Genomic DNA, 10,560 nt, shown 5'->3' with positions numbered 1-10,560 from the left:
TGGTCATCAATATTGTCTGCTACTGATGTTCAACCATTAACATCATTATGGCTCGGTGACCCGGGGTCATTAGAAGCAAATAAACCTTCCTCTAACGTATTGTCAGAAGGTCAGCAGTAGCCTAATGCTACAATACAAGGCCTATGTCATTCATCTCACTTCATTTCATCATATAGGCCTTTTATCGTTTCATATCATCACAAGAAGGGTGAATACAGTACAATAAGGTATTTTGAGAGTGAAAAAGAGTGACCACATTCATATAAGTTTTATTATAGTATATTGTTATTAATATAATTGTTCTATTTTATTAATAGTTGTTAATCTTTTACTGTGTCTAATGTATACATTAAATTTATATATATGTAAAGTTTATATATATAAAACATATATGTGAAAAATATAAACACATGTTTAATTTTAATACTTTTTGGGATACTGTTGGTTTTTTGTTACATGGATGTATTGTATAAAGGTGAAGTCTGAGATTTTAGTACATGTATCATCTGAGAAGTGTACATTGTACATAATATGTAAGTTTTTTAAATCCCTCACTCCCCTGTCGTCCTCCCCTATCTTGAGTCTCCAAAGTCTATCATACCACTCTATATGTCTTTGCATACCCATAGATTAGCTCCCACTTATGAGTGAGAACATATGGTATTTGGCTTCATTTGAGTTTAATTAGATTTTATATATTTACTTTTGTTTTTGTTGCATTTGATTTTGGGACCTTAGTCATAAATTCTTTGCCTAGGCCTAATTAAAACAAAAACAAAAATCTTCAGCCAAATTAACTTTAAAGGAGTTTAATTGAGCAATTAATGATTCATGAATCAGGCAGACTCCTAGAATCACAACAGATTTACAGAGACTCCAGTGTCACTACTTGGTGGAAAAGGAAATGATGTACAGATATTAGAAGTGAGGTATAGAAATGGCTGGATTGGTTATAACTCGGTGTTTGCCTTATTTCAACACAGTTTGAATGCTCAGCCGTGTATGAACGGTTGAGGTACGGCTGCTGGGATTAGCCAAGACTTAGCTATTGTTACAGGCACATACTCCTAAGTTAGGTTTTCAATCTTGTCTACCTATTAAACTAGGTTGCAGTTCATCCACAAGGACTCAAGTACAGAGTCCATCTCAAGCCATATTTAGTTCACTGTAACAATTCCCCCTTTATGGTCATTTTCTTAGTTTTGAGAGAATAACAAAAACTTTAGTTATTGATGTTATTATCACCATTGTAAATGTATTTATTTGATCTTGAAACCCACTGGGAAGTAGTAGAACAGTGAGTTTTGCAAGAGGCAGAAACAAGAACTGAATCAAGGGTAACTTTTTATGCTTGAATGTTCTATTTACAGGAGAAAAACAGCCCGGGTCTATTCAAAGATCTACATGTTTCCTTAAAGTCTTAGTTTGAGTATGTCATATTTAGCATGACTAACTCTATTTTAGTTTGGTTGGCCAGTTGGGGCCTACTGCATGAGCTTAGTCCAAAATAATGGCCTCCTATAATTTTGTTTTAAAAAGTTCCCCTTTTTGGGTTGAGTTCTCACTTAGATAAGAGTGTGAGCAAAACTTAGGGCCTTAGCAGCACTCTCTGTTGTCATCATTTTAGGTTTCCAGTCTCAGCACATTGTTCATAGGTTATGGTGCCTTTATGGTCACGTATTTCTTTCAGCTCTTATCATTCTAGTTGAAGAGAGACCATTTGACATTCTACAAATGGCTGTATGCAAACATTTAAAACTTTTGAGAGAATACAGCACACCAGGGAGACTGTTATTAGACTATTAGGAAGATAGTACCAAGAGTTCGGAATAAGCTCCTTACCCAGGGTCCCCATAAATGAAACCACCTAAAATTAAACAGATTAAAGAATGAGCTGGATGAAGAGTCTGCTTGCTTGACTAAGTTCATTAATCATTAATCCCCTACAACTGAATTTTTATCATCTACATTTGATGTATTTCTCCATAGGTCACAAGTCCAGCAACTACACAAGTATCTTTCTTTGTAGCCAACTCTATTATTTAGCATAACTTTCACAAGATAAAGTCTGTTGTGTAATGATAGCCTTTACAGTAGAATCTGCTATACAGCCTATTACGAGGGATGCATTTCTAATTATTGCCTCTTATTTTAAACCATGGAAAAAGGGACCTAACAAATGATGTCCTTCTAGAAGAGTGAAGGGCTTCTGGCAATGTTCTCTTTAACCCATGATGTGGGTTAAGAGGAGTTTTGAGTGATTATGAGGCAATGTATGTCCCACCAAAGTTTCTCACCTACATTGGGCCTTCATCTTTTATCTATCAAAGTATAAGTTTATTCATATATAACACTGGCTGTAAAATCCTTCACAAATAAAAATATACCCTGTAAGTGCACATAAAAGACCCCCTTTTTATTTCTATTATTCATAGAGGCATAAACAAGGAAAAATAATCAAAGATAAGAGTCTCTTAATAGTAGAAGTATTGATTCGTGATCTTGGGAAAAGCTGTTCACATCAAGGATGCCATCTTGTTCTGGGGAGAAAATTTTCTGGTTCATTTGACCTTAAGAGTTCCAACAACTTTCTCAGTTGTTTGGTTATGAATCCAAGGTACAAGCTTCCAAAGTTTTGTTGTAGCGTGGATGGCAAGTACAGTCTTTCTCTGATGTCCTCAGAAGATCCAGTCTTCAGGTTCTAGATTGTGAAGGGGTTGATTGTCTTCAGTAAACCATAAAAAGTCTTATTTTCCTGGTGAAAATATACTGTGACATAATAATTAACTGTTATAACATAAAAAATGCACTGAAAATTACAATTGAATGAAATATCTTTTTATAAATGTTTAAATGACCCATTAGGTAGCCAAATGTACCAGAAGGTTTGATTGTCTTCCCAGGAACATGGAATCAAACATTGGTTTTAAACTACTTTCACAATTTATAATTCACCACATCAGTGTATTCAATTTGGATCATTTTATTTTTTTCCATGATGAATTGTAGAATGTAGAACCTTTAATAACACAAGCTTTAAGGACTCAGGGAGGACAAGACAGGTGTCCATGTTCTCCATGAGTCCATATTTAAGATTGGACTATGTCCTCTTGAATTCCAATGTTTCCCCAATTTAGGTGCATATTACTGATAACTAATGGCTTATCATAAGTAATTTGACTTAGACTATGGAGTTCAAATTATATATCCAAACAATTTCCATATTGGCTTGTTTAACATGAAAATCTGACAAAGTATTTTCCTGGTATTTAATTAATATTTTTATTCTACTTGGGTTAGCAGTTTTATACAAGTAAATTTGATTATTTCTGTGGCGTACAATAACTTAACATAATAATCATAATTAAGATGGATAGCATATATTCAGACATATTAGAATTTTTAGAAAAATCATACAATTTTGGAACATATGTTAATATAATTCACTAAAATATAACCTGAAGATTAAACATTATTATTATTTTGACAGTGCTTCCCATGTAACTTAACATGTTAAATAATTCTATTTACCTCTCTTTTGGATGCCCTATATAGTATTCCAAAGTTAGAAGTCAGAAAAGACCATTTTGAAGCTGAAATATGATTTTGGAAAGCTTGTTAAATATGCTAAAGATTTAAAACACTTGATATTATAAACTAGAATTCCAGGTCACCATAAGTCATTCATTTAGTTAAAATGTTGACTTAAAAATGTTTAAAAAGGCAAAAACCTTTACTCATTGATGGAAGACTAAACTTTAGAAACAATTGGCTTTACTCTTAGGTTCTCCTGATTAACCTAGCCAATAATTTTTTCCTAATTAGGCATGCAGGAAAAATGAAACAAAGTGGTATGACACAAAAATCCCTGTGAATTTTCAAAAACCAAATTTTATGACTCCTACAATATTACTGCTTACTTCCAGTTCCTTTCTGACCCAGTCAGATGTAAGAAGTCTCTAACTGCATTCAAGTCAGTTAATTCCCAGATCAAATCCATTCCTGGTCCCAGCCCAGTGTTTTACCAATCTATATCTATTAAGTGGAGCATTTAGGCCATTTATGTTCAACATTAATATTGAGATGCAAAGTACTTTTTAAAAAATTTGTTATTGTTTTCAAGGCCATATGGGCTTGATACTTTCAAGAGGTTCCATTCTGGTAAATATTGACGCTTTGTTTCAAGATTTAGAACTCCTTTGAGCATTTCTTGCAGAACTGGTCTGGTAGTGACAAATTTCCTTAGCATTTGCTTGTCTGAAAAAGACCTTATTTCTTCATTTATAAATCTTAATTTAGCTGAACACAAAATTTTGGGCTTACAATAATTCTGTTTAAGGAGGCTAAATATAGGACCCCAAGCCCTTCTGGCTTATAAGGTTTCTGCTGAGAATTCTGCTGTTAGTCTAATAAGTTTTCCTTTATAGGTTACATGAAGCTTTTGTCTCACTGCTCTTAGAATTCTTTATTTCACGTTGATTTTAGATAGCCTGATGAATATATACCCTGGAAATATCCTTTTTGCAATTTATCTTCTAGGAGTTCCTTGAGCTTCTTCTGTATGGATATCTAAATCTCTAGCAAGACCAGTGATGTGACCTGTCCTCAAGTCACCTAGCAGTGGGTAACAGCACCAGCTGTTGTCACTCCCCAGGGTGGCAGGGGAGTGGCATAGACTTTGCAAAATTCCTTGGTCATAAATAGCTTTAATATGTTTGCTTTCTCAAATACCAGGTATACTAGTAGTGAACTGGTCCTATGAACAGACCCAGGACCTCCTGGTTAGCTCCCACACACATACAAGGCAGTTCTTACTCTAGCAGTGTTCCACCAACAGTAGCTAGCTAGGTTCCAGGCAGTCTGTGCTCAGAACCCAAAAGTGCCAAACTCCATAAACCCTCCCTAGGGAGACAGCAACTAGGCTTTCAGGCCATGTGCCCCTTGGTCTGCCACCCAGCTTTTGCATTTGTGACTATAGCACATTTCTCACTCGCCCTTCAGTTTTGGCCAAGGAAGTTTCTCCCCACTTGAGATAATATTGTGAATCTCAGTTGGGAGCTTCTCTCAACCTGTGACTGCTGTCTGTGCTACCTGGCCAACTTCTGGGAGATTCCCTATGAGGTAGGATCAGGAATGGCTTCCTTCTATCCCCACTGGAGACTGGGAGTGCATGCAAAGCCTGTCCCAATGCCACTCCTCATATACTCCCTACTGCTCACTAAATCAGTTCCTGTGCTGGGTAGGGTTAAGGCCTTCCCTATGGCCTAGATTGCCAGGTTCCCTGATGGGAATGTGTATCCCAGATGCAGTTTATTCCCCTGTCACACTATGGGGACGCATAATTTTTTGACTGGCTCATGGTGTAGGCTGCAGCTTCTTTCAAAGTATGTGTGATTCCTGTTATGTTCCTGTGTTGCTTCTTGGAAGAAAGTTCACAGTATGAATTTCTCCACACTATTTTGTCTTTCCAAGTGGGAAATGCATGCTAACAATGCTGTCAATCTGCTTTCTTAAGAAAAAAATATGTAAATTAAACCTTATCATAGGTGTGCATGTATAAGAATAAACATAGCATAAATAGGGTTTGGTACCATGGTATCAGGCCTCCACCTCAGGTCTTCGGATGTATCTCTCAAGGATAAGGGGGAATTACTGTTTTACCTAAATTCCTTTAGCTGTCCTGGATTTTTTCAAAAATGTGCTGATTCAATGTATTCTTTCCTTCTGTATGCCATCTACTTCCTTTTCATAAAGCATCTTTTCCTTGTTCTTCTTCTCTTTGTCTTAAGTTGGCAAGAATCTGGTTTTGTTGTCTACATGCAAACTACTCTGATACAAAATCATTTCATAATCCAAAGTAATTTTGTTTAATTTGTCTCATTTGCTGAATCACATCTTCTCTTTTAGGTTCCTAAAATGTGACATGGTTTCTCATAGCCTCCTGACAATAAAATCTTTCTCTCTCTTATCTGCCTAATGAATTCCTATTCCTTCAATCCTTCCTCACACCTCTTTGGCGAGGCCTTTCCTGGACTCTTTCCATGCACAGTTATAGGCTCTCCTGTCGCTGATTTTATTGCATCCTGCACATAGCAATATTGAGACAAGTTTTATTATGTGTCCAAAACCATTTAAGCATTTTACATACATTAACTAACTTAATTATTCCTACTGCCTTACAAGGATAAGTACAATTATTACCCCTCATTTTATAGCTGATGAAATAGGAGCAGAAAAATTTAGTAACACCTGAAGCCCAGCTAATAAATGGCACACCTAGAGCCTGAACGTAGCCAGTCAGGTTTTGAACCACCGAGTAGCACCATCTCTCAGAGGTCCCTTTTAAATTGTTTACATGTTTGTCTTCCCCTCTAGCTTGAGAGATTTTTTTCTTTATTCAGCTTTGTAACTCCAGAATACAGCATGTGCCTGGCATATAGGAAAAGTGAATAAATCAGAAAATGAACCAAATTTCCCTTGGCTATTCTACTTAATTGCTTATTTTGTGAATGTAATTACAGCTGACCCTTGAACAGAGAGGGGATTAGGGACACTGTTACTGCATGCAGTCAAAAATTTGCCTATACCTTTTGAGTTCCCAAAAACTTAACTACTATTAGCCTATTGTTGACTAGAAGCCTTACCGATACATGCATAAATAATAGAGTAGCACATGCTCTGTAGGTTATATGTATTGTATGCTATATTCTTATAATAAAGTAAGTTAAGGAGAAGAAAATGTTAAAAAATTGTTAAAAATAATACATTTATAGTAATGTACTATATTTATCAATTTTGAGTTTATGCTATCTGTTTACAAGATGAATTATCTGTCTGAAATAGAGGACAACTGTAGCTACAGACCTCACTCTATGGTACATATCAAGCAATTCAACTGTTTCTTGTAATACCACGACTCTCTTCCACTTCTTGGGAACACTTCCAGCATCACTAGTGGCACTATGTATGGGAACAATGGTGTTGTTATTCAATGCTTAAGATATTGCACTAAATGATGAAAAATATGTGAGAACTGCAAGAGATCTCTTTTTACTGCAATATGTAGTTTACTGGAGAGATGTACTGCTCAGGGTCACTCTGCATTTTAAGCCAATACTTGCAACACTTGAGTTCATTCCAGTAGCAATGGGAGGTGGCTATGAAATTACTACTGTTGTTCAGTATGCACTACAGTTAATTTTATGCAACTACGAGTTAATACTGCATCTTTACATTTGTTTACATTTCTCTAAGCTGCAAATGACACACATATCCTATGTAAGGTCTGTGTACGTGTGTAAATTTTGATAAATTTTAACTTTTTAAAATTTGTATGTATTTTGTAGTATTTAATGATAAAATAGACTATTGTCTACATATATTTTATGTGTTCACAACATATCTAAGTTTTTCTTAATTTTTCAGTGTTTCTAGGCTATACAGTTGTCTGTTTTTTCAAACTGTCACATATCTCTAAAAAATTTTCCAAGGTATTAAAAAAAATCAGTGAATAACTGGATCCACACTCTTCAAACCTGTTCTGTCCATGGATCTACTGTACTTTATGTCCTCATTCTAAGATGCATTTTTAAAAAATATTTCTGAAATTAGAAAAGATCTTACAAATGATGTATATATTTAGTAGGGTGGCTCCCTTCCCTTCACCCTGCTATCCTGAAAAGCTGATATTAACATGGCACATTTCACAATTCATGGCCTCATCGAATCAAGAAAATATGAGGATCGTTTTATTTGCTGCCTTTTGGCAAACCATGGCAATTGAACTCCTTCTTGTTGGAGTTTCTCTTCTGAAGTGTTATCTCTATCTGCCTGTCTCACTCTGAGTTTGCTGCTCTTAATCCTATCATCGGTGGGCCTTGGAGATTTTTGCCCAAAAGTCAGGGCTGTAACCATGGGTGGATAATTGTTTGTTATGATGATAAATTAATATGGCCTTAAAAGAGAGACAGACAGGCTCAGATAGCAGTGAAAAATCAGTCAAGAGACAGTGCTAAGTTGCAGCAGGGCTTGGACACTGGTTGGTGCGGGGTCCCACACGTAACAAAAGGGGCCTTGCTTTAACCACATCCTCTATCTGACTTAAGATGTGAACACACAATGTTTTAGTCATATTGCTTTCTTTCTCCTCTTTCATCACAGTTTACCTACCTTTCAATATGAGCTACTTCTGGAGGATATACTCAGGAAGGCCAATCATTCTCCTCCCTGCCAATTCCAGGACTGAATAATAGGATCAGTAAGGCTTTCCTCACCTTCCCATCCCCTTCCTCTCAACCATGGCCTATATGGTTCTGTTCCGAAATGTCTCTGGGATTTGCTCTGACTTTTTTGTCCCAGAGAAATAGCCTCTAAATGCTGACCTTAGTCTTTGCCTCCTGCTTTTCTTTCTGGTTCTTCCTTCGTGCTAGTTTTGACTAGTTACCATGGTGAATCCAGTTCAATCTGTGCATTCACTTGCTTACAGCAGCTGTCCTCCCTCTCATTACTTTACAGGTGAAGTCCTTTGCGCATAAGCAGATATTCACAATCTGATTTCTGTTGAGACTTTAGGAAAAGATTCTCTACTGTTTTCTCTCAATGTTAGGATGTCATGAATATTGTTACCCTACTGACTTAATGCAAGCTTTTCAAGAAAAAACAAAAAGAGTGGCTTTTTTTTTTTTTGCTTTTAAAACAAAGATGCCAAAATACACTGTGACACCACTGTAGTTAATGCGTAGTTTGTCATTTTCCCAAGTTAGATTCTTCCTGTTAAGCCATAGGCCCCTTTCAAATGCTGTGAGCAAACGTCTAAGCAGAGAGTTTCTCCAAAGATGACATTTTTCTTCTTTGCAGAGAATTTGTTGTTTGCAAGAAAGACAAGAAAACAAAACTCCTTTATTCTGTAGAAAATATTTTATTAGTTTACCTCCTACAAGTGTGAGAAAGTAGGAAGTGTTTTCATGATGGAAGTGTGTAATTCGTTCTTTAATGTGTTGACAGTTTCAAACTATAATCTAGGAAAGCTTCCTTTAGCCTGAGAGAGAAAGTGGACTCAAGAAGTGTCTTTGTGTCATGTGGTGAAGGACAGAATCAGTCCTCTGGGAGGTCGCTGTGTGGCTCACCAGAAAGTGAGTGTCTGTGATCTGGGAGAGCTAGGAACTTCTGTTTCTACTGCTGCTGCAGGGCAAGTTAGGAAAAAGGGTTCTTCAAGCAGTGGAACCCTAGGGAGGTAGCTTTCACTGTCTCCTGAGCCTCACATCTGAAGCAATCCAGGAGAGTTCTGTTATTATACAATCAGTTGCCACGTTGATCAATTGCTACCTTGATCCCAAAAGTTGGATTTTCATTTTTGTTTCTGTTTTTAAGAGACAGGGCCTCAATCTGTTGCCCAGGCTGGAATGCAGTGCTTCAATCATGGCCCACTAAAACCTCAAACTCCTAAGCTCAAGCTGTCTTACCACCTCAGCCTTCAGAGTAGCTGGGATTACAGGCAGGCACTACTACCCTGGCTAATTTTTAAACATTTTGTGGAGACAAGATCTCACTATGTTTCCCAGGCTGGTCTTGAACTCTTGGCTTCAAGTGATTTTCCTGCCTTGGCTTCCCAAATTGCTGGGATTACAGGTATGAGCCACCGTACCTGGAATCTGAATGTTAACTTTCATATTTCATGTTTTATTAGTCATCTTTAGCAAAAAGGTATTTTAAGTCTTAAGCGATGACTTGAATAAAACATATTACAAGTCCACCTTACCACTCCCCAGCCCTGAAAAACAATAATCAAAGTGACAGCTTCTTTAAGGACAATCTGCTTTCATTATTTAGTATAAATTAAAGCTTACACTTCTGAAATCTGAGTCTGTCATAGTATGTTAAGTTTGGGTTTTTAAGAACTGTTTCAGTTTTCTCTTGGCCTATAGCTAACCATTGTCTTGAATGGAACTTTAGATCCTTTATAGAAGATACATTTAAGTACAGTTTCCAAGTATAAGGACTTCGTTAATGAGCTGCATCATGTATGACATAGTGAGAATGAGATGGTACAACCTCCTTCCAAATCTAAGGTAAGATATGAAAGAGGGAGGACTCCTGTAGAACTAACTAAAGGAACATATCTATGATGGTACCATGACTAAGAAAATACAGCTCAATAAAGTTGTTTCTCTCTGCCTTCAGATTTTAAGAGAAAGAGGCAAATGGCCTTTTATTAATTGCTTATCAATTTATTTGATTCATTGCTTATTTATTTAGGTATTGTCTATGGCTGCTTTTGTACTACAGTGGCTGTGTTAAGTTGCTGTGACAATGACCTGCAAAGCCCAAAGTATTTGTTATTTGGACTGTTACAGAAAAATTTTGCTGAGTTGGATTTAGTCACTCATCTGATATCAACCAGGAGAGCTGCCTGGAAATCACCGTTAAACACATAAACGCTATTTTCTTAATGTAGGCACTTGTTTTCCCAGGAATGTCTGCCAGCTTGATTAATTGCATCAGTGGATATTAATACTGGACAATAAGGCTCCCATTTGCCTGTGCTTCTGCCAAGCTGTCTAT

Source organism: Sapajus apella, unplaced genomic scaffold, assembly GCF_009761245.1.
Source record: "Sapajus apella isolate SASKATOON/1434 unplaced genomic scaffold, GSC_monkey_1.0 scaffold2, whole genome shotgun sequence".
Lineage (NCBI taxonomy): Eukaryota > Metazoa > Chordata > Mammalia > Primates > Cebidae > Sapajus > Sapajus apella.
This window is presented reverse-complemented; position numbering follows the sequence as displayed.